Raw genomic sequence first — 20,640 nt, forward strand, 5'->3', positions numbered from 1 at the left:
AGAGGCGGCCCTGCCCCAACCTGACCACCTGAACTTAATTCTCACACTGAATAGCAGCACTGCCCCTGCCAAAAGCCCTAAGGCGGGAAGCAGCATTTGAATCTCAGTCCCCAAACGCTGGCTGGGAGGACCAGGAGGTGAGGTGGGTGTGAGGAGAATATTCAGAGGTCAAGTCACTGGCTGGGGAGAATGCCCAGAAAAGGGAAAAGAAATAAAACTATTGAAGGCTATTTTCTTGGCGAACAGACATTTCCTCCTTTCCTTTCTGATGAGGAAGAACAATGCTTACCATCAGACAAAGACACAGAAATCAAGGATTCTGTGTCCCAGCCCACCCAATGGGCTCAGGCCATGGAAGAGCTCAAAAAGAATTTTGAAAATCAAGTTAGAAAGGTGGAGGAAAAACTGGGAAGAGAAATGAGAGGGATGAAAGAGAAGCATGAAAAGCAGATCAGCTCCCTGCTAAAAGAGAACCAAAAAAATGTTGAAGAAATTAATACCTTGAAAACTAGCCTAACTCAATTGGCAAAAGAGGTTCAAAAAGCCAATGAGGAGAAGAATGCTTTCAAAAGCAGAATTAGCCAAATGGAAAAGGAGATTCAAAAGCTCACTGAAGAAAATAGTTCTTTCAAAACTAGAATGGCACAGATGGATGCTAAGGACTTTATGAGAAAGACAAATATCACAGAACATAGCGAGAAGATTGGAAAAATGGAAGATAATGTGAAATATCTTATTGGAAAAACAACTGACCTGGATAATAGATTCAGGAGAGACAATGTAAAAATTCTGGGACTACCTGAAAATCATGATCAAAAGAAGAGCCTAGACATCATCTTCCATGAAATTATCAAGGAAAACTGCCCTGAGATTCTAGAACCAGAGGGCAAAATAAATATTTAAGGAATCCACAGAACACCGCATGAAAGAGATTGAAAAAGAGAAACTCTTAGGAACATTGTGGCCAAATTCCAGAATTCCCAGGTGAAAGAGAAAATATTGCAAGCAGCTAGAAAGAAACAATTCAAGTATTGTGGAAATACAATCAGGATAACACAAGATCTAGCACCCTCTACATTAAGGGATCGAAGGGCATGGAATAGGATATTCCAGAAGTCAAAGGAACTAGGACTAAAACCAAGAATCACCTACCCAGCAAAACTGAGTATAATACTTCAGGAGAAAAAATGGTCTTTCAATGAAATAGAGGATTTTCAGGTTTTCTTGATGAAAAGACCAGAGGTGAAAAGAAAATTTGACTTTCTAACACAAGAATGAAGAGAACCATGAAAAGGTGAACAGCAAAGAGAAGTCATAAGGGACTTACTAAAGTTGAACTGTTTACATTCCTACATGGAAAGACAATATTTGTAACTCTTGAAACATTTCAGTATCTGGGTACTGGGTGGGAGTGCACACACACACACATGCACACACGCACACATACATAGAGACAGAGTGCACAGAGTGAATTGAAGAGGATGGGATCATATCTTAAAAAAAATGAAATCAAGCAGTGAGAGAGAAATATTGGGAGGAGAAAGAGAGAAATTGAATGGGGCAAATTATCTCTCATAAAAGAGGCAAGCAAAAGACTTATTAGTGGAGGGATAAAGAGGGGAGGTGAGAGAAAAACATGAAGTTTACTCTCATCACATTCCACTAAAGGAAAGAACAAAATGCACACTCATGTTGACAGGAAAACCTATCTCACAATACAGGAGAGTAGGGGACAAGGGCACAAGCAGTGTGGGGGGGAGGATAGAGGGGAGGGCATGGGGAGGAGATTGCAATCCGAGGTTGACGCTCATGGGGAGGGAAAGGATCATAAGAGAATAGAAGTAATGGGGGACAGGATAGGATGGAGGGAAATATAGTCAGTCCTATACAACACAACTAGCATGGAAATCATTTGCAAAACTACACAGATTTGGCTTATATTGAATTGCTTGTCCTCCAAAGGGAAGTGGTGGAGAAGGAGGGAGCTAAAGAAGTTGGAACTCAAAGTGTTAGGATCAACTGTAATGTTCTTACCACTAGGAAATAAGAAATACAGGTTAAGGGGTAAAGAAAGCTATCTGGCCCTACAGGCCAAAAGAGAAGATGGAGACAAGGGCAGAGAGGGAGGATAGAAGAGAGAGGAGATTGGTCACAGGGGCAATTAGAATGCTTGGGTTTGGGGGGGGAGGGGATAAAAGGGGAGAAAATTTGTAACCCAGAATTCTGTGAAAATAAATGTTAGAAATTAAATAAAAAAAAAAAAAGAAAAGGTAGATGCTATGAAAGTACAGTGACTAGTCTTGACCCCAGAACAGAAATGTGCCTTCCTTTCCATGAAGAAGTTGGGGACTAGGGATACAAAATGTGGTATATGCTTTCAGAAATTGCTTCTGAATCAGTTTATTTTACTTAACCATTTTACCTTGCTCTCAGTGAAGGATCATTGTACAGAGAGATGGTGTGGTTGGTGGGAACTGGGGTATACCTGGAAATGACCACAATATGAAAACAGAAGACATTAATAAAACTTGAATTAGTAACAAAAAAAAAAAAAAAAAAGAAGCTTTAAAAAGGTGTGCTTTGATCTGTAGTCCAATTCCATCAGTTTTTTTCTCTGGGAATGGATAGCATTTTTCATGATAACTCCTTCAGCACTGTCTTGGATCATTGTATTTCTGAGAATAGCCAAGTCATTCACAGCTGATCATCTTACAATATTCTAAGTACTATGTACAGTGTTCTCCTGGTTTTACTAATTTTACTTTGTATTAGTTCATATCTATCTAGGCTTTTCTGAGAGCATCTAACTCATCATTTCTTATATCAAAATAGTATTCCATCACAATCATATACCACAAATTGTTCAGCCATTCCCCAGTTTATGGGCAATCCCTTAATTTCTAATTCTTTGTCCCCAGAAAAGAGCTACTTTAAATATTTGGATATAGTTCCAAATCACTCTACATAACGGTTGAATCAATTTACAACTCTACCAACAGTACATTAGTGTCTCAATTTTCCATATTTCCTCCAACATTCATCATTCTCCTTTTCTGTCCCATTAGCCAATCTATAGGTGTGAGGCAGTACCTAAGTATTGTTTTAGTTTTCATTTCTCTAATCAATTTAGAGCAATTTTTCATATGACTATAAATAGCTTTGATTCCTTCATCTGAAAACTGACTGTTCATATTTTTTATCATTTGTCTATTGTGTAATGCTCTTATTTTTATCAAATAGGCTCATTTCTCTACATATTTGAAAGATAAGACCTCTGTCAGAGAAATTTGGTTCAAAAATTTTTTCATAGTCATGATTGCCAACTGTATTTACCTCCATCCCATTTCCCCCTGTTTATTCTATTCTTTCTCTACTTTCAGCCTATCCCTCCTCAAAAGTATTTTACTTCTGACTCTTGCCTCACCTTGAATCTCACGGATTGGACAACAGGTCCCTGCCCAAGAACCACTTAATGGTTGTTTTTTCGATCCTTCTGTCTCAGAGTGAATGTAAATAGTAACTGTTTTCTTTTGGTCAGAAACCCTGAGGGTTTTCCCCTCCCAGTTTGATTTTTTTTTTAATGAAAAGGGCCCTTCCTTGAGTCATTTCTTAAAGAATTCATTGAATGGGATTTGCCTCACTCAAAGTGAGTACCTGACAGGACCTTAGCTTAAGAGGGGCAAGGTCTCCCACTGCATACTGGGTCTTCTTCAGTCCTCCTGATCATTATCAGACCACTGTACCCAGATGGCTCTAGAGGAGAAAGTGAGGATGGTGACTTTGCACAGGCCTCCTTACCTGAAATCAAAGTCAAGTGCAAGTTATGTAATCATCTCCCTGATGTCATGGTCCACTTTGAGAATGAAGAACAAACCACAACCCTCAGCTTGAGCATCATTCCTTCCCTTATCTCTGCCCCTTCCTAATTTCCTGCAGGATAAGGGTGATTTCTATATCCACTTGTGTGTGTGTGTGTGTGTTTGTGTGTGTATGTGTGTGTGTGTGTGTGAGAGAGTGTTATTACCTCTTTTGGACAATTCTGATGATAGCAAGGTTCAAGCATTCCCTGCCACCTCCCTCATTATCCCCTCCACTATAATAGCTCTTTCTTGCCTCTTATGGGAGATAAATTACTCCATTTTACCTCTCTTTTTTCCCTTTTTCCTAGTGCATTCCTCTTTGTCACCCCATGATTTTATTTTTAAAGGTATCATCCAATTGTATTCAACTCATACCTGTGCCCCTGTCTATATATACCTCTAACTGCCCTGGTAAAGAGAAACTTCTTATGAGTTACAAGAATCTTCTTCCCGTATAAGAATGTAAACAACTTATCCTTATTAAGCCTCTAATTATAATTTTTCCTGTTTATCTTTTAATGCTTCTCTTGAGTCTTATATTTAGAAGTCAAATTTTCTATTCAGCTCTAGTTTAGGAATGCTTGAAAATCCTCTATTTCATTGAATATCTGTTTTCCCTCTGCAGGATTATACTCAGTTTTTTTGGGTAGGGGATTCTTGGTTCTAATTCTAATTCCTTTGCCTTCCAGAATGTCATATTCTAAGCCCTGTGATCCTTCAGTGTAGAAACTGTTAAATCTTGTGTCATCCTGACTGTGGCTCCATGACACTTTAATTCTTTCCTTCTGGCTGTTTGCAATATTCTTCTTTTAAGTTTGGAGCTCTGAAGTTTGTCTATAATATTTTTGGGAGTTTGCCTTTTGGGATCTCTTCAGGAGATGATTGGCAGATTCTTTCAATTTCTATTTTGCTCTCTGATTCTAGAATATCAGGACAATTTTCCTTGATGATTTCTTGAAAGATGATGTTCCAGATTTTTCTGTAATCATGGCTTTCAGGCTAATAATTTTTAATTGATCTCTCCTGGGTCTGTTTTCTAGGTCAGTTGTTTGTCTAATATGGCATTTCACATTGTCTTCTATGTTTTCATTCTTTTGATTCTATTTTATTGTTTCTTGATGTCTCATAGTGCCAGTAGCCTCCACTTGCTCAATTCTAATTTTTAAGGAATTATTTTTTTTGGTGAAGTTTTGTACCTCTTTATCATTTCGCTTATTCTGGTCTTTAAGGTGTTATTTTCTTCAGTATTTTTTGGCCTCCTTTATCAGTCTATTGACTGGTTTTTGATGTTTTTCTTGCATCACTTTCATTTCTATTCCCAATAATTCCTCTACGTCTCTCACTTGATTTTTACAATCCTTTTTTGAGCTCCTCCATGGCCTAAGACCAATTCATATTTTTCTTGGAGGCTTTGAATGTAGAAATTTTGACTTGGCTGTCTTGTTCTGAGTGTATGTTTTGATCTTCCTTGTCACCATATTAACTTTGTGTAGTCAGAAAATTTTTTCTGTTGTTTTCTTATTTCCCTAACCAACTTCTTGACTTTCTACTTCCAGAGTGGAGGGCACATTGTCTCAAACTTCAGGAGTTTTGTATAACTGTTTTCAGTTATGTATAAGGTCAGATATTTATATTGTAAGTTTTCAGTTTTTCCAAGGTGGTATGATCTAAAAGAGGTGTATTTACTAGTCTTCTGACCTGTACTCTGGTCTATGACCTCAAGCACTTTTTTTCTGTCTAGGAACTATGATGAGGATCTCTGCTTCACTGCAGCCATAAGCTCTGATGTGCTAGGGCTTCTTCTCACCCTGGGACTGCCACCCAGAATTGTGACCTGGATCTGAGTATGGACAAAGCACCAGAGTTATACCTCCAGTACCTGCAAAGAAAATCGATGTAATCACTTTGTGACTAGTTTTTTGGCCCCCTTACCATATGTGGGCTGAGAGCTCCGGAAGCAACCTTAGCAGCTACTAATCCAGTCATTTCCAAGGCTTGCTCCTCATTTGTTGTGACCTTGTCTGTGCTGGTATGGCCTGCATTGGACTGTACTCCACTCTCACCCCAGTGCAACAGACCTTTCCTGCCTAACTTTTAAGTTGTCTTGAGTTGGAAAATTACTTTACCCTGTCTTTTTGTGTTTTGCCACTTCACGATTTACTTTAGGTCATTATTTAATGGTCTTTGGAGAACATATCTGTCATTTCATTGATTCCAGGAACAAATGAAGCCCTCTCTACAAATGTATGTAAGCAACTATTCTTCTACTTGCTGTCTTAGAGATTTGCTTGGGGACACTGAGAGATTAAATTACTTGCCCATAGTTATAAAGCCAGTAAGTGTCAAAGACTGGGTTTGAACTCATTTCTTTTTCTTTTTTTTTTTTTTATTTAACTTTTAACACTTATTTTCACAAAATTTTGGGTTACAAATTTTCTCCCCTTTTATCCCCTCCCCCCCCAAACCCAAGCATTCTAATTGCCCCTGTGACCAATCTCCTCTCTCTTCTATCCTCCCTCTCTGCCCTTGTCTCCGTCTTCTCTTTTGGCCTGTAGGGCCAGATAGCTTTCTTTACCCCTTAACCTGTATTTCTTATTTCCTAGTGGTAAGAACATTACAGTTGATCCTAACACTTTGAGTTCCAACTTCTTTAGCTCCCTCCTTCTCCACCCTTTCCCTTTGGAGGACAAGCAATTCAATATAGGCCAAATCTGTGTAGTTTTGCAAATGATTTCCATACTAGTTGTGTTGTATAGGACTAACTATATTTCCCTCCATCTTATCCTGTCCCCCATTACTTCTATTCTCTTATGAACCTTTCCCTCCCCATGAGTGTCAACCTCGGATTGCAATCTCCTCCCCATGCCCTCCCCTCTCTCCTCCCCCCCACACTGCTTGTGCCCTTGTCCCCCACTCTCCTGTATTGTGAGATAGGTTTTCCTATCAAAATGAGTGTGCATTTTGTTCTTTCCTTTAGTGGAATGTGATGAGAGTAGACCTCATGTTTTTCTTTCGCCTCCCCTCTTTATCCCTCCACTAATAAGTCTTTTGCTTGCCTCTTTTATGAGAGATAATTTGCCCCATTCCATTTCTCCCTTTCTCCTCCCAATATTTCTCTCTCACTGCTTGATTTCATATTTTTTTTAAGATATAATCCCATCCTGTTCAATTCACTCTGTGCACTCTGTCTCTACGTATGTGTGTGTGTGCGAATGTGTGTGTGTGTACTCCCACCCAGTACCCAGATACTGAAAAGTTTCAAGAGTTACAAATATTGTCTTTCCATGTAGGAATGTAAACAGTTCAACTTTAGTAAGTCCCTTATGACTTCTCTTTGCTGTTCACCTTTTCATGGTTCTCTTCATTCTTGTGTTAGAAAGTCAAATTTTCTTTTCACCTCTGGTCTTTTCATCAAGAAAACCTGAAAATCCTCTATTTCATTGAAAGACCATTTTTTCTCCTGAAGTATTATACTCAGTTTTGCTGGGTAGGTGATTCTTGGTTTTAGTCCTAGTTCCTTTGACTTCTGGAATATCCTATTCCATGCCCTTCGATCCCTTAATATAGAAGCTGCTAGATCTTGTGTTATCCTGATTGTATTTCCACAATACTTGAATTGTTTCTTTTTAGCTGCTTGCAATATTTTCTCCTTGACCTGGGAACTCTGGAATTTGGCCACAATGTTCCTAGGAGTTTCTCTTTTTCGATCTCTTTCATGCGGTGTTCTGTGGATTCCTTGAATATTTATTTTGCCCTCTGGTTCTAGAATCTCAGGGCAGTTTTCCTTCATAATTTCATGAAAGATGATGTCTAGGCTCTTCTTTTGATCATCGTTTTAAGGTAGTCCCAGAATTTTTACATTGTCTCTCCTGAATCTATTTTCCAGGTCAGTTGTTTTTCCAATAAGATATTTCACATTATCTTCCATTTTTCCAGTCTTCTCGCTATGTTTTGTGATATCTGTCTTTCTCATAAAGTCCTTAGCATCCATCTGTGCCATTCCAGTTTTGAAAGAACTATTTTCTTCAGTGAGCTTTTGAATCTCCTTTTCCATTTGGCTAATTCTGCTTTTGAAAGCATTCTTCTCCTCATTGGCTTTTTGAACCTCTTTTGCCAATTGAGTTAGGCTAGTTTTCAAGGTGTTAATTTCTTCAACATTTTTTTGGTTCTCCTTCAGCAGGGAGCTGATCTGCTTTTCATGCTTCTCTTTCATCCCTCTCATTTCTCTTCCCAGTTTTTCCTCCACCTTTCTAACTTGATTTTCAAAATTCTTTTTGAGCTCTTCCATATCCTGAGCCCATTGGGTGGGCTGGGACACAGAATCCTTGATTTCTGTGTCTTTGTCTGATGGTAAGCATTGTTCTTCCTCATCAGAAAGGAAGGGAGGAAATGTCTGTTCTCCCAGAAAGTAGCCATCAATAGTTTTATTTCTTTTCCCTTTTCTGGGCATTCTCCCCAGCCAGTGACTTGACCTCTGAATATTCTCCTCACACCCACCTCACCTCCTGGTCCTCTCAGCCAGCGTTTGGGGACTGGGATTCAAATGCTGCTTCCCGCCTTAGGGCTTTTGGCAGGGGCAGTGCTGCTATTCAGTGTGAGAATTAAGTTCAGGTGGTCAGGTTGGGGCAGGGCCGCCTCTCAAGATCAGTTCCCTCAGGGGGTTTATGTACAGACCTTCCACAATGGATCCAGGCTCCCGCCCGCTTGGTCAGCCCCTGTCTGCCGCCGCCTCTCAGCTTCTGTGTCTCGGGGGGGCCCGAGCCATGGGGGCACCCCACTCGCCTCTTGACCCGCCAAAGAGACTCTCTCACCGACCCTCGTCACCTGTGGGTGGAGGGGCTTGTTCTGCTGCTGGAGATCCCATCCCTGAAGCCTGCTCGGATCTGTACCTCTCGGAGCCGCGGCCGCCGCAGGTCTGGGCTGGGCTCCGCGTCTGCAGCATGACGGACCTTTTGCGAGAGGTTTGCAGGTCCCTCTGTGGGTGGAGGGACCTGCATGGCCACTGGAGATCCTGTCCCCTTAGCCCGCTCGGATCTTTTCCTCACGGTGTCGCGGCCTCTGCAGGGCTGCACTCAGCTCCCAGTCCCGGCGCCCAGTCCACAGCGTGAAGGACCCCCCACGAGAGGTTTGCAGGTCTCGCCGGAACAGAAATCTCCCTTGCTCCAATATTCTGTGGCCTCTGGGTGCAGAATTCACCGTGATTTGGTCCCCTCTAGCCGTTCTGTGGGTTGTGGGTTCGGAGTTATGTGTATGTGCGTCTTTCTACTCGGCCATCTTGGCTTCGCCCCCTGAACTCATTTCTGCCTAACTCTGAGGTCTGTTCTCTATTATGCTATACTGCCTCTCAGCAGCATGCCAATTATTATTATTGACAATAGTAAGTGTTGTGGACCAAATAGAAGTCTGGATGGAATTTTGAGAGCCACTCCTCTTTAAGACAATTTCTCACAGTTGGGGAAAAAGTGTTAAATTAAAATCAACTCAACAAAAAAATGAGTTTTTGTTACTTATTCAGAACTGAATTGAAAATACTTGGAATATGGAAGATCCAACAGAAATATGAAACTAACCTCTTGTCTAACTAAGGAGATGAAACATACCCTTGGAACTCTGCAAAACATTAAGTAATTAAATACAGGTATGATTGATAGAGATAAATCTATATGATTTCACAGATGGAAGATTAATTAATTTTAATTAATTAATTAATTTAATCAATTAATCAGAGAAACCTTAAGTAGAATTTAAACCTGATTTTGAAAGATGGATGAGATTTGGATAGGTGAGAAGCATATGGGAAAATCATAAAATTTACTGTATCATTAAAACTAGAAAGAACCTTAGAGATTGTCCAGAATGACCAACCTGCTCAATTTACAAAGTTCATAGAGGAAAAATAATTTGTCAAAGATCACAGAATTGGTCAGAGGCAGCATTGGGATTTGAACTCAGGTTTCCTAACTCTTTGTTCATTGTACTATTCTCCAACTTATGCTTTTTTTTCTGGTGGGAGGTGAGTTTCAGGGGATGAACTTCAAATACAAGAACTCTCATTGCTTGGTCACCTTAGAGCAATGAAATAGACTATAGTTTTCACCTTCAACTCACTTAATCTAATTCTAAAATGAGTTTTATTTAATGATCTTTAATGCAAGTAATTTTAAAACAACTTTCACCTGCCCTCCTAAGACCCTACTTGATCTATCAATAATGGAGTTTTAGAATCCTGATATTGTGCTTCAATACATCATCTTGAAGATGGGAATGGAATAGAGATGTTAAGACTGAAAAAAAATCAATAAAATAACAAAAAAAAATTAAATCAATGCAAGGTCTCAAGGTTGGACCTTGCATCCTTTGTGTTATGAGGTATGATTGTTTTGCTAGTACTTGTCAAGGCTAATCCTGTACTTTATCTCATGTGCCTAGGATCATGGGGCTCCTTTAGTGACCCCTGGTTTTCTATATGGCAATGAGGCCCTAGAGGGAAATAAGGTCTTTTCTTTGTGTTGTCCATTGAAGGGCCAGGTAGCTGAGCAGAATTCTGTCCATAGTGTTGATCGAACTTTCCTTGATTATTGGACAAAGAGATGGTGACCCTGCTGGGGCCTTCCTGCAAACACAAGTAAGAATTAGAGTGCAGGTACAAATAAGGCAATATCTAGAACCCTGCTGATGAGCCATGTAGCTGAAAAGGAGCTGGTGAGAGGCAGACAGTGTTTGAAGCTCAGATTTCAGAAGGACCATACTAGTAAATATAAGATATTAGTATAGATATTTCCATTTGCTACTCTCATTTCATCTATAGGAATGCGTTTTTAAGCCCAGCTGAGTAACAATGACTCCATTGTCCTTTATTTTCTTAAGAGTCCTCAGCTACATTCCTCATGGCAATGGCCTGGTTCACTTCATTCCTAAGGTTCTTTTGCTATTGTAATAGCTACTGGCTATCATCTGCTAAAAGGATGCATCCTAGAGGTGAGTGCATGAAGCTGGATGGCTTCTAGGATTGCAGTTAGTCTCAGAGTATCAGGTGAATGGTATTTCCAAGAGTACCTAGCAAATAAATGTGACTGTAGTGGAGACATGTCCAAAGAGCAAAATCTCAGACCATAAAATGATAAGCAAATAATCTGCAAAGATTTAAGGCACAGGAAATATAAACTGAGCAGTCATAGGTCAAAATCCAAGACAATAAGCAGATGGAAGTGTCTTCATTGAGCAGCTGGAGAGAAAAGTTAGGCATAGCATACCTTGCCCCAACTCCCCATAACAAAGTGGTACAATGGTTGTATTATCAGCAGCAAGGATACCAGTGAGTTGGAAGCCTATGTAAGAAAAGAGGCCTGGAGTGTGTTTGATATTTCAAGGTCTTGCGAGGACAGAAGCAGAAGGAGCTGAATAAATGACCCACTGCTATTCCTTCTGCATTCCTCTCCCACTAGAGAGACTTCATTTGCACTTGTTGGAAGGTTTGGTTGATCCCAGAGGGGCCACTTTCCCTTGTGAAAATATATATATATACCACAGGGACTAATGACACATGTTTCTAGTGAGCTCTCTGGTCTATGCTTTCACTTGAATTTCCATTGTGCTTTGACTAGCCCTTCTTTGATTTTTCAGTGTCTCGTACATCTCCCGATGGGCATGGGTCTGGTACTGCAGTGCTAGGTGAGCTAGCTGGTTTCTTTGCTTTGGCTGAAGGATGCAGAAATACCAGGGAAATGAAGCCACACTGAGACAAGATTGATTGAAGATAGAGATATTTGATGAGAATGTTTTCCTGGAGCAGATCATGACAGAGAATCTGCCAGAAGTTTGCAATACTGAGAATGGAAGACCCTTTGCTATGAAGTAACAAAATTCTTATGTGGAAGTCAGTATGCAAGAATTCTAGGCAGATTGAAAATGACAAGGTTCTGCAGAATCCCCAGTTTCTGATGGGACTTTTTTTTTTCATTTTTCATTTAATTTATTTATTTTTAGTTTTCAACATTCACTTCCATAAGTTTTCAATTTTCTTCCTCCTCTTTTCCTTCCTCCTCCCACAAGACAGCATGCAATCTGATGTAGGCACTACATATACATTCCTATTAAGCATATTTTCACATTAGTCATGTCTGACAGGACTTCTTCCAGTGAAACTGATGGTAGACTACTGAACCAGTCAGAGCAACAGGCCTTCTCTGCCCTACTCCTGTCTGTGTTGGAGACTTTGAATATGGATTCTTCAAATCCGATGCAGAGACATCATTTGTCCAAAGATGAGAGAATGAAACCAAAGGGACTCTTCAGCTAAACTGCGCTCACTTCCCAGTGATTCAGCTGCTAAAGAGGACTCTGGAGAGGAGATACTATTAGTATCACTTTAAAAGGACCTTCTGGGCTGAAAGTTCAGACCTTAGACAAATTCAGGCTAGGTTGGAACCTTATTTAGGGATCCAGTTGAAAGTTTGTATTAGCAAGCCATGTAGTGGACACTTTGGTAGAAAGAACTTCAGTCTGAGTGTACTGACTATCATGCTAGATTTTCTGACCTATGTAAGAGCTCAAACATGGGGAAATAATGAATCCCATTCTCCCACAGGGTCTTCTTCTAGACTTTGTATGCATATATTCATGGTGGGTTTACTGGAAACAAAACAAAAATAAAAACTTCCAAAACTCTGATGCAATCTTTTTTTTTTTAATTATCTGTTTTATTGAGAAGAAACATGGCACCAAAAATCTATTATCAATTCAGTTACAATTTTATGTGAATTTGCATTTTATTAACCTCAACAGGGTTTCCATATATTTTTGAAAATGTTTATTAATATCTTGTGCTCTTACCTCAGCTATATTTTCTACCATATCCCTATCTCCCTTTCCAAAAAGTCATCTCCTATAACAAACATTATTTTTTTTAATTTATTTATTTAACTTTTAACATTCATTTTAACAAAATTTTGGGTTACAAATTTTCTCCCCTTTTATCCCCTCCCCCTCCAAACACCAAGCATTCTAATTGCCCCTATGACCAATCTGCTCTCTCTTCTATCATCCCTCTCTGCCCTTGTCTCTGTCTTCTCTTTTGTCCTGTAGGGCCAGATAACTTTCTATACCCCTTTACCTATATTTCTTATTTTATAGTGGCAAAAACATTACTCGACAGTTGATCCTAACACTTTGAGTTCCAACTTCTATACCTCCCTCCCTCCCCACCCCTTCCCTTTGGAAGGCAAGCAATTCAATATAGGCCAAATCTGTGTAGTTTTGCAAATGACTTCCATAATAGTTGTGTTGTATAAGACTAACTATATTTCCCTCCATCCTATCCTGTCCCCCATTACTTTTATTCTCTTTTGATCCTATCCCTCCCCATGAGTGTCGACCTCAAATTGCTCCCTCCTCCCTATGCCCTCCCTTCCATCATCCCCCCCACCCTGCTTATCCCCTTATCCCCCACTTTCCTGTATTGTAAGATAGGTTTTCATACCAAAATGAGTGTGCATTTTATTCTTTCCTTTAGTGGAATGTGATGAGAGTAAACTTCATGTTTTTCTCTCACCTCCCCTCTTTATCCCTCCACTAATAAGTCTTTTGCTTGCCTCTTTTATGAGAGATAATTTGCCCCATTCCATTTCTCCCTTTCTCCTCCCAATATTTCTCTCTCACTGCTTGATTTCATTTTTTTAAGATATGATCCCATCCTCTTCAACTCACTCTGTGCACTCTGTCTCTATGTGTGTGTGTGTGTGTGTGTGTGTGTGTGCATGTGTGTGTGTATAATCCCACCCAGTATCCAGATACTGAAAAGTTTCAAGAGTTACAAATATTGCCTTTCCATGTAGGAATGTAAACAGTTCAACTTTAGTAAGTCCCTTATGACTTCTCTTTGCTGTTCACCTTTTCATGGTTCTCTTCATTCTTGTGTTTGAAAGTCAAATTTTCTTTTCAGCTCTGGTCTTTTCATCAAGAATGCTTGAAAGTCCTCTATTTCACTGAAAGACCATTTTTTCCCCTGAAGTATTATACTCAGTTTTGCTGGGTAGGTGATTCTTGGTTTTAGTCCTAGTTCCTTTGACTTCTGGAATATCCTATTCCATGCCCTTCGATCCCTTAATGTAGAAGCTGCTAGATCTTGTGTTATCCTGATTGTATTTCCACAATACTTGAATTGTTTCTTTCTAGCTGCTTGCAATATTTTCTCCTTGACCTGGGAACTCTGGAATTTGGCCACAATGTTCCTAGGAGTTTCTCTTTTTGGATCTCTTTCATGCGGTGTTCTGTGGATTCCTTGAATATTTATTTTGCCCTCTGATTCTAGAATCTCAGGGCAGTTTTCCTTGATAATTTCATGAAAGATGATGTCTAGGCTCTTTTTTTTGATCATGTCTTTCAGGTAGTCCCATAATTTTTAAATTGTCTCTCCTGGATCTATTTTCCAGGTCAACTCTGATGCAATCTTAAGATAGTGTTAACCTATTCCTGTAGTGACATCAAGCTCACTGACAAGTCTCTAATCCTTTTAGGGAGCCTGCAGTTACTCCCATGGTCTGAATGGAAAAAAAAACTGAAAAACTTATATTTCATCTCATTAGAAAATGATTTTAAAAATGATTAGACATAAAAATATATCTACTTCCTTGTTTTCTTCTATTTGTTTTTCCAGTTTTGCTACTATCACATTAATGGTAATAGTCAGAATGCATACACACATATACTTATTTACACCATTGGTATGACTTTTTATTTATTATTTATTATGACATAATAATGTTCTGTTATGTCCATACTGTACAATTTGTTCAGCTATTCCAAGGTCATTGGACATTGAAGTAATTTCTATTTCTTCACTATGACAAATAAAAGTGCTATGAATACTTCTATTTATTTTCCACCCAACTCAGCCTTAGGGTATAATTCTATTAGTGGGTTCATTGGGTCAAAGGCTATGAACAAATTTGCAACTCATTGGGATGTTTTCATATTGCTTTCCAAAAAGACTATACAAATTCATAACTCCACTAACACAGAAATAGAGTTCTTATCTCTTTATATATCCCTCATCAGTCCAGTATTTCTTTAAATTCCTGAGCTCTAATTTTGTGGTGCAATACCCTTTACTTATAGGCATGGTTGAAAAAATGGAATTGAAATGGTAAACATCACATTCTGCCCAAAAGCACCTCTAGATCTGGGGTGGGCTTGCCTCTGTTAAAGTGGGAAAAGTGAGATGGTAAATGCTGAGGCTCTTTTTCAATAAAGGAGATCTGTGATCACTCAGGAACTTTCTTTATTAAACTTTTGCACTGAAGCAGTTGAAGAGAGCACAGATCCTGGCCAATTTGAAATCTTGGTTTTCTAGTTCCTGTGCTGGTTGAAGAGCATCTCTCATGATTTGTATTCTAAATTGGAGATGGATTCTTTGGCTGAGTCACAAGTGGCATTGATTTTTTTTTTGTAGACAGCACATAGGATAGTGCTCTGTAATTCAGCTATCTATTTTAGCATTCATGCAGAATGCATTCACAGTCACCATCTAACCCATCCACAGCATCTCAAAACCTCTTCAATATCTCCTATATCTCTACATGTATGCTCCATTGGTATCTCAAAGTCAAGATGCCCAGAACAGAACTTATTATATTCTTCCCTAAATTATCCCTCCTCTAAATTTGCTATAATAACAAGGCACTTCTCCAGAAGGGGTTTACCTGAAAGTTAGCTTAGATTCAAGGTACATTGTAGGTTAACTCAAAACCATAAGTCACAAGCCCAATCCTACTCCTTGTCCCTCATTTCTGCTACAATATGCTTATTTTAGAAAGCCATTAAAGGACGTTTTTGCCTAAAACCAAAGACATTTAATTAGATAACACAGAAAACTAAATTGCAGCAAAGATTCATCACTTTAAATATATGCAGGTCATATTCTCCCAAAGGTTGCCTCACAACCAGTGGGAGAGAGGATACACGCAGGGAACATATGTGGTCTAAGAATATCAATAATTTCCATCCTATGTTGGTGTCTCTGTTGAAGCCCTTCTCTGCCTCCAATGTTGCTACTTACTACACCAAAAGAATCACAGTCAGTTTCTGATGGTTTCATTCAGTTGCAAACAGATATTTAGATGGCAGCATGCTATAGCTTTGGGGTATCAAACAAAAACAAAAATGGGGTCACTGAATCATATATATTGATCCCTGAGAGTATATATTGACTTAGAAAACTACATACTAATATTATCTATGGACTGTTGGAAGACCTAGGTTCAAATCCAGCCTCAGAGATTTACTAGGTCTGTGGTGCTGGGTAACCTCACTTTTCCTGTTTGCCTCAGTTTCCTCACCAGTAAAATGAACTGCAGAAGTAAACAATAAACCACTCCAGAATCTTTGTCAAGAAAACCCCAAATGGGGTTATGAAGAGTCCCATGACTGAATAACAATATGGTCCACTATATTTTTATTTATTTTGTTACATTATTTCCTAATTTCAGTTTTTCTTTTTTTTTAATTAATTAATTTATTTTTAGTGTTCAACAAACACTTCCACAAGATTTTAATTTCCAAATTTTCTCCCAATCTCTCTCCTCTACCCACACCAAGACAGTGTGCATTCTGATTACCACTTCCCTCAATCTGCCCTCCCTTCCATCACACCCTTCTCTTCTATCTTCATCCCTCTATTTTCTTATAGGGCAAGATAGATTTTTATACCCCATTGTATATCTTATTTCCCTGTCTCATGTAAGAACAATTTTTAACATTTGTTTTTTAAAACTTTGAGTTCCAAGTGCTCTTCCTTTGTCCCTCCCCACCCATCCCCACTGAGAAGGCAAGAAATTCAATATAGGTTGCACATGTGTAGCTATGCAAAACACTTCCATAACAGTTGTATTGTGAAAGACAAAATATTTTCCCCCCCATTCTACCCTGCCCCCAATTTATTCTGTTCTCTTTTGACCCTATCCCTCCTCGAAAGTGTTTACTTCTAATTGCTCCCTCCTCCTATTTGCCCTCCTTTCTATCATCCTCCCTACACTCCACTTCTCCCCTTCCTCCCTACTTTCCTGTAGTGTAAGATAGATTTTCATACCGAATTGAGTGTACATATTATTCCTTCCTTAAGTCAAATGCCATGAGAGTAAGATTGATTCTTTCCCTCTCACCTCCCCCCTCTTCCTCTCCAATGAAAAAGCTTTTCTTGTCTCTTTCATATAAGATTATTTGCCCCATTCTATTTCTCCCTTTCTCCTTCCAATATATTCTTCTCTCACCCCTTAATTTTATTTCTTTAGATATTATCCCTTCCTATTCAACTCACCCAGTGCTCTCTGTATATATGTATATAATTCCTCCAACTACTCTGACACTAGGAAAAGTCTCAAGAGTTACAAATATTATTTTTCCATGTAGGAATGCAAACAGTTCAACTTTAAAAAGTCCCTTATGATTTCTCTTTCCTGTTTACATTTCATGTTTCTCTTGATTCTTGTGTTTGAAAGACAAATTTTCTATTCAGCTCCGTTTGTTTCAACAAGAATGCTTGAAAGTTCTCTATTTACTTGAATGATCATTTTTTTCCCCTGAAGTATTATACTCAGTTTTGCTGGGTAGGTGATTCTTGGTTTTAATCCTAGCTTCTTTGACCTCTGTAATATCATATTCCAAGTCCTTTGATCCCTTCATGTGGAAGTTGCTAGATCTTGCGTTATCCCAATTATATTTCCACAATACTTGAATTGTTTCTTTCTGCTTGCTTACACTATTTTCTCCTTGATCTGGGAGCTCTGAAATTTAGCTACAATATTCCTAGGAGTTTTTCTTTTGGGATATCTGTCAGGAGGTGATCGGTGGATTCTTTCAATATCTGTTTTACCCTCTGATTCTAGACTGTCAGGGCAGTTTTCCTTGGTAATTTCTTGAGAGATGATTTCTAGGCTCTTTTTCTTGACCATGGCTTTCAGGAAGTCCAATAATTTTTATATTGTCTCTCCTGGATCTCTTTTCCAGGTCAACTGCTTTCCAATGAGATATTTCACATTGTCTGCTATGTTTTCATTCCTTTGGCTTTGTTTTATAATTCCTTGATTTTTCATAAAGTCATTAGCTTCCATCTGCTCCATTCTAATGTTTAAGAATTATTTTTTTCAGTGAGCTTTTGGATCTCCTTTTCCATCTGGCCAATTCTGCTTTTGGGGGCATTCTTCTACTCATTGGCTTTTTGGATCTCTTTTGCCATTTGGGTTAGTCTATTTTTTAAAGCGTTATTTTCTTCAACATTTGTTCCAGTACCTTTTAACAAGCAGTTGACTCATTTTCATGATTTTCTTGCATCTTTCTCATTTCTCTCCCTAATTTTTCCTGTGCTTCTCTTACTTGATTTTCAAAATCCTTTTTGAGCTCTTCTATGGCCTGAGACCAATTCATATTTTCCTTGGAGGCTTTGGATGTAGAAGCATTGATTTTGTTGTCTTCTTGTCTTTGTATACTTTGGTCTTCCTTACTACCAAAGGACAATTCTATATTCTGATTCTTTTTCTGAATTTTGCTCATTCTCCAAGCTATTTACTTGATTTTTGAGCTCTTTGACAAGGTAGTTCTCTGCTTCCATTGGGAATGGGGGGTGTACAGTCAGCCACTTGATCTCTCCACAATCTGTGGACCTAGAGCTCCAGAAACAGTCACTGCCACTACTGCTGCCTTTGTCCCTACTGCTGCTGCTGCAGGCTCCTCTACCCCCTCCACTGTCCTGAGGCTGTGACCTGACCACTCTACTCTCCCACACAGATCCCATAGGTTTTTTTCCACTGACCTTCCAATTTGTCCTCTGTGTTTTGGGGACATGAAGTCTGAAAACCACCACAGTTGCCTGAGATTCAGTTCCCCCAAGTTCTGTCCAAGTCTCATGTATGCTGGTATGACCCACACTGGACTGTGCTGTGCTCCCTGTGCTTCATTATAGACACTTCTGGGAGACCCTCCAGGCTGTTTTGGACTGGAGATTTGTTTCACTGAATCATTCTGTGGGTTCTGTGGCTCCACAGTTTATTTAGTATCATTTTTTACAGGTATTTGGCTGGATTTGGGAGGAGAACACTAGCAAATCCATGTTGTTAGGCCATCTTTTTGGCTCCCCCTGCACCCAATTACATTTTAATCTCGTTTGAGCTGTACTCAGAAATGTTTCAGTCTTATAGAACGTAGAACATTAGATTTGGAGTCAGAAAGACCTGACTTTGAATACCATTGAAAGTATTTTCTAACTGTGTGACCCTGAGGAAAACACTTGACCTCTGTGGATCTCAGTTTCCTCATCTGTAAAATCAGAGTATTTGAACTGATGACCTTTGATCTACCTTCTGCTTCTCCATGTATGATCTTGTAATATCCTGCTGAGCTGTGGTCCTGGGCTGAGTTGTGCTTTGCTGTCCTCCTGGTCTTCAGTTTTTATTTTGTCTCTCTCTTGATCTGATTCTTTCCATATACTTTTAGGATGATGTGGGGGTGGAGGAGGAGTATATTTAGCTCTTTTTGCTTATAACCCCAGAAGGAATTACACTTTTTTTTATAGATCCTAGCTAGCAATATCCAGACAGGTACCTAAAGAAATCCTTAACCATTTAAGCTGATTTTTAAGCTATTTTTTTTCTTGTTGCCACTGAGACAGTCTCAATCTAAATTCTTAATTTAATTATGATCCAACAATTCCTTTTAAATTCTCATTCACCTCTTGTTGGGGAGTGTTTGTCCCTAAAAGTCAACCCAGGGGCTCGATTTTGCAAAATTTCAAAGAAACTAGATGGAGTTCTGGTGAGCAGATTTTTTCAGCCTTCATCAAACCTCTTATCCCTGGGAACTACCTCAAGAGAAAGTCTGAAAAGGCCTATGTAGTGCAACTGGCAATCTTTTCCCCATTTACTACCAGTAACTTACTTCTATATTCCTTGTCTCTGCTAAGAGGACCACCATGTTTGTAGAGATGATTGTTTCCTTTCCTTCAACTCCATAATCAATTAATTTTTAAGTCTTCTAGATTCTATTAGCACATTTATCTCATCTGTACCATTCTTGCCTTCATTACTTTTTACATGAAACACTGTAGTAGCTTTCAATTTGGTTATTTAGTTTATTATCTCTTCTATTTCTAACCTATTCACCTACATAGCCAACAAAGTGATCTTCCTAAAGCACAAATCTGATTGTGTTACTCCTCTGCCCAAAATTTTACAGTGCCTCCCTATTGATTTTGGGATAAATATAAACTCAGTCTGACATTTAAAATCTTTTGAAACATGGCTATAATCTACCATTCCAGCCTTACTTCATATTAATGTCCTTCATGTATTCTATTTTCTAGCAAAACTGAATTAATAAATGTTTCCTCACTTGATATTCAGTTTTGTTATTGTTCAGGCATTTCCAACTCTGTGACCCCATTTAGGGTTTTCTTAGCAAGGATACATGAATAATTTGCCATTTTCTAATCCAGCTCATTTTATAGATGAGGAAACTGTGGCAGGCAGAGGTTGAGTGACTTGCCCAGGGTCTCACAGCTAGTAAATGTCTGAGGCTGGATTTGAACTTAATCCATGTCCACAGCTCTATCTACTGTGCCACCTAATTCCCCTTGGTATTTCATATTCCACTGTAATATCTTAGCACAGACTGCTTCTTATACCTAATCTACATTTCTTTCTTCTTAATTCTCAGAATCTTCCTCTTCATTCAAGGCTCAGCTCAGATGCCATTTCCCATGGGAAGCTTTTTCTTATCCCTCAGTGGTCACTGC

The 20,640-nt window shown here is 39.0% G+C and overlaps 1 long non-coding RNA gene and 1 pseudogene across 2 annotated transcripts in view; both read left to right on the plus strand.

Moving 5' to 3' along the window:
• The window catches only part of LOC140526008 (uncharacterized), a 143,455-nt gene that overhangs the window by 45,961 nt on the left and 76,854 nt on the right, over positions 1 to 20,640 (plus strand). The gene's annotated exons all lie outside the window — the stretch shown is intronic.
• LOC140529581 (non-homologous end-joining factor 1 pseudogene) lies at positions 11,146 to 11,999 on the plus strand (annotated as a pseudogene).

This window comes from Notamacropus eugenii, chromosome 1, assembly GCF_028372415.1.
Source record: "Notamacropus eugenii isolate mMacEug1 chromosome 1, mMacEug1.pri_v2, whole genome shotgun sequence".
Lineage (NCBI taxonomy): Eukaryota > Metazoa > Chordata > Mammalia > Diprotodontia > Macropodidae > Notamacropus > Notamacropus eugenii.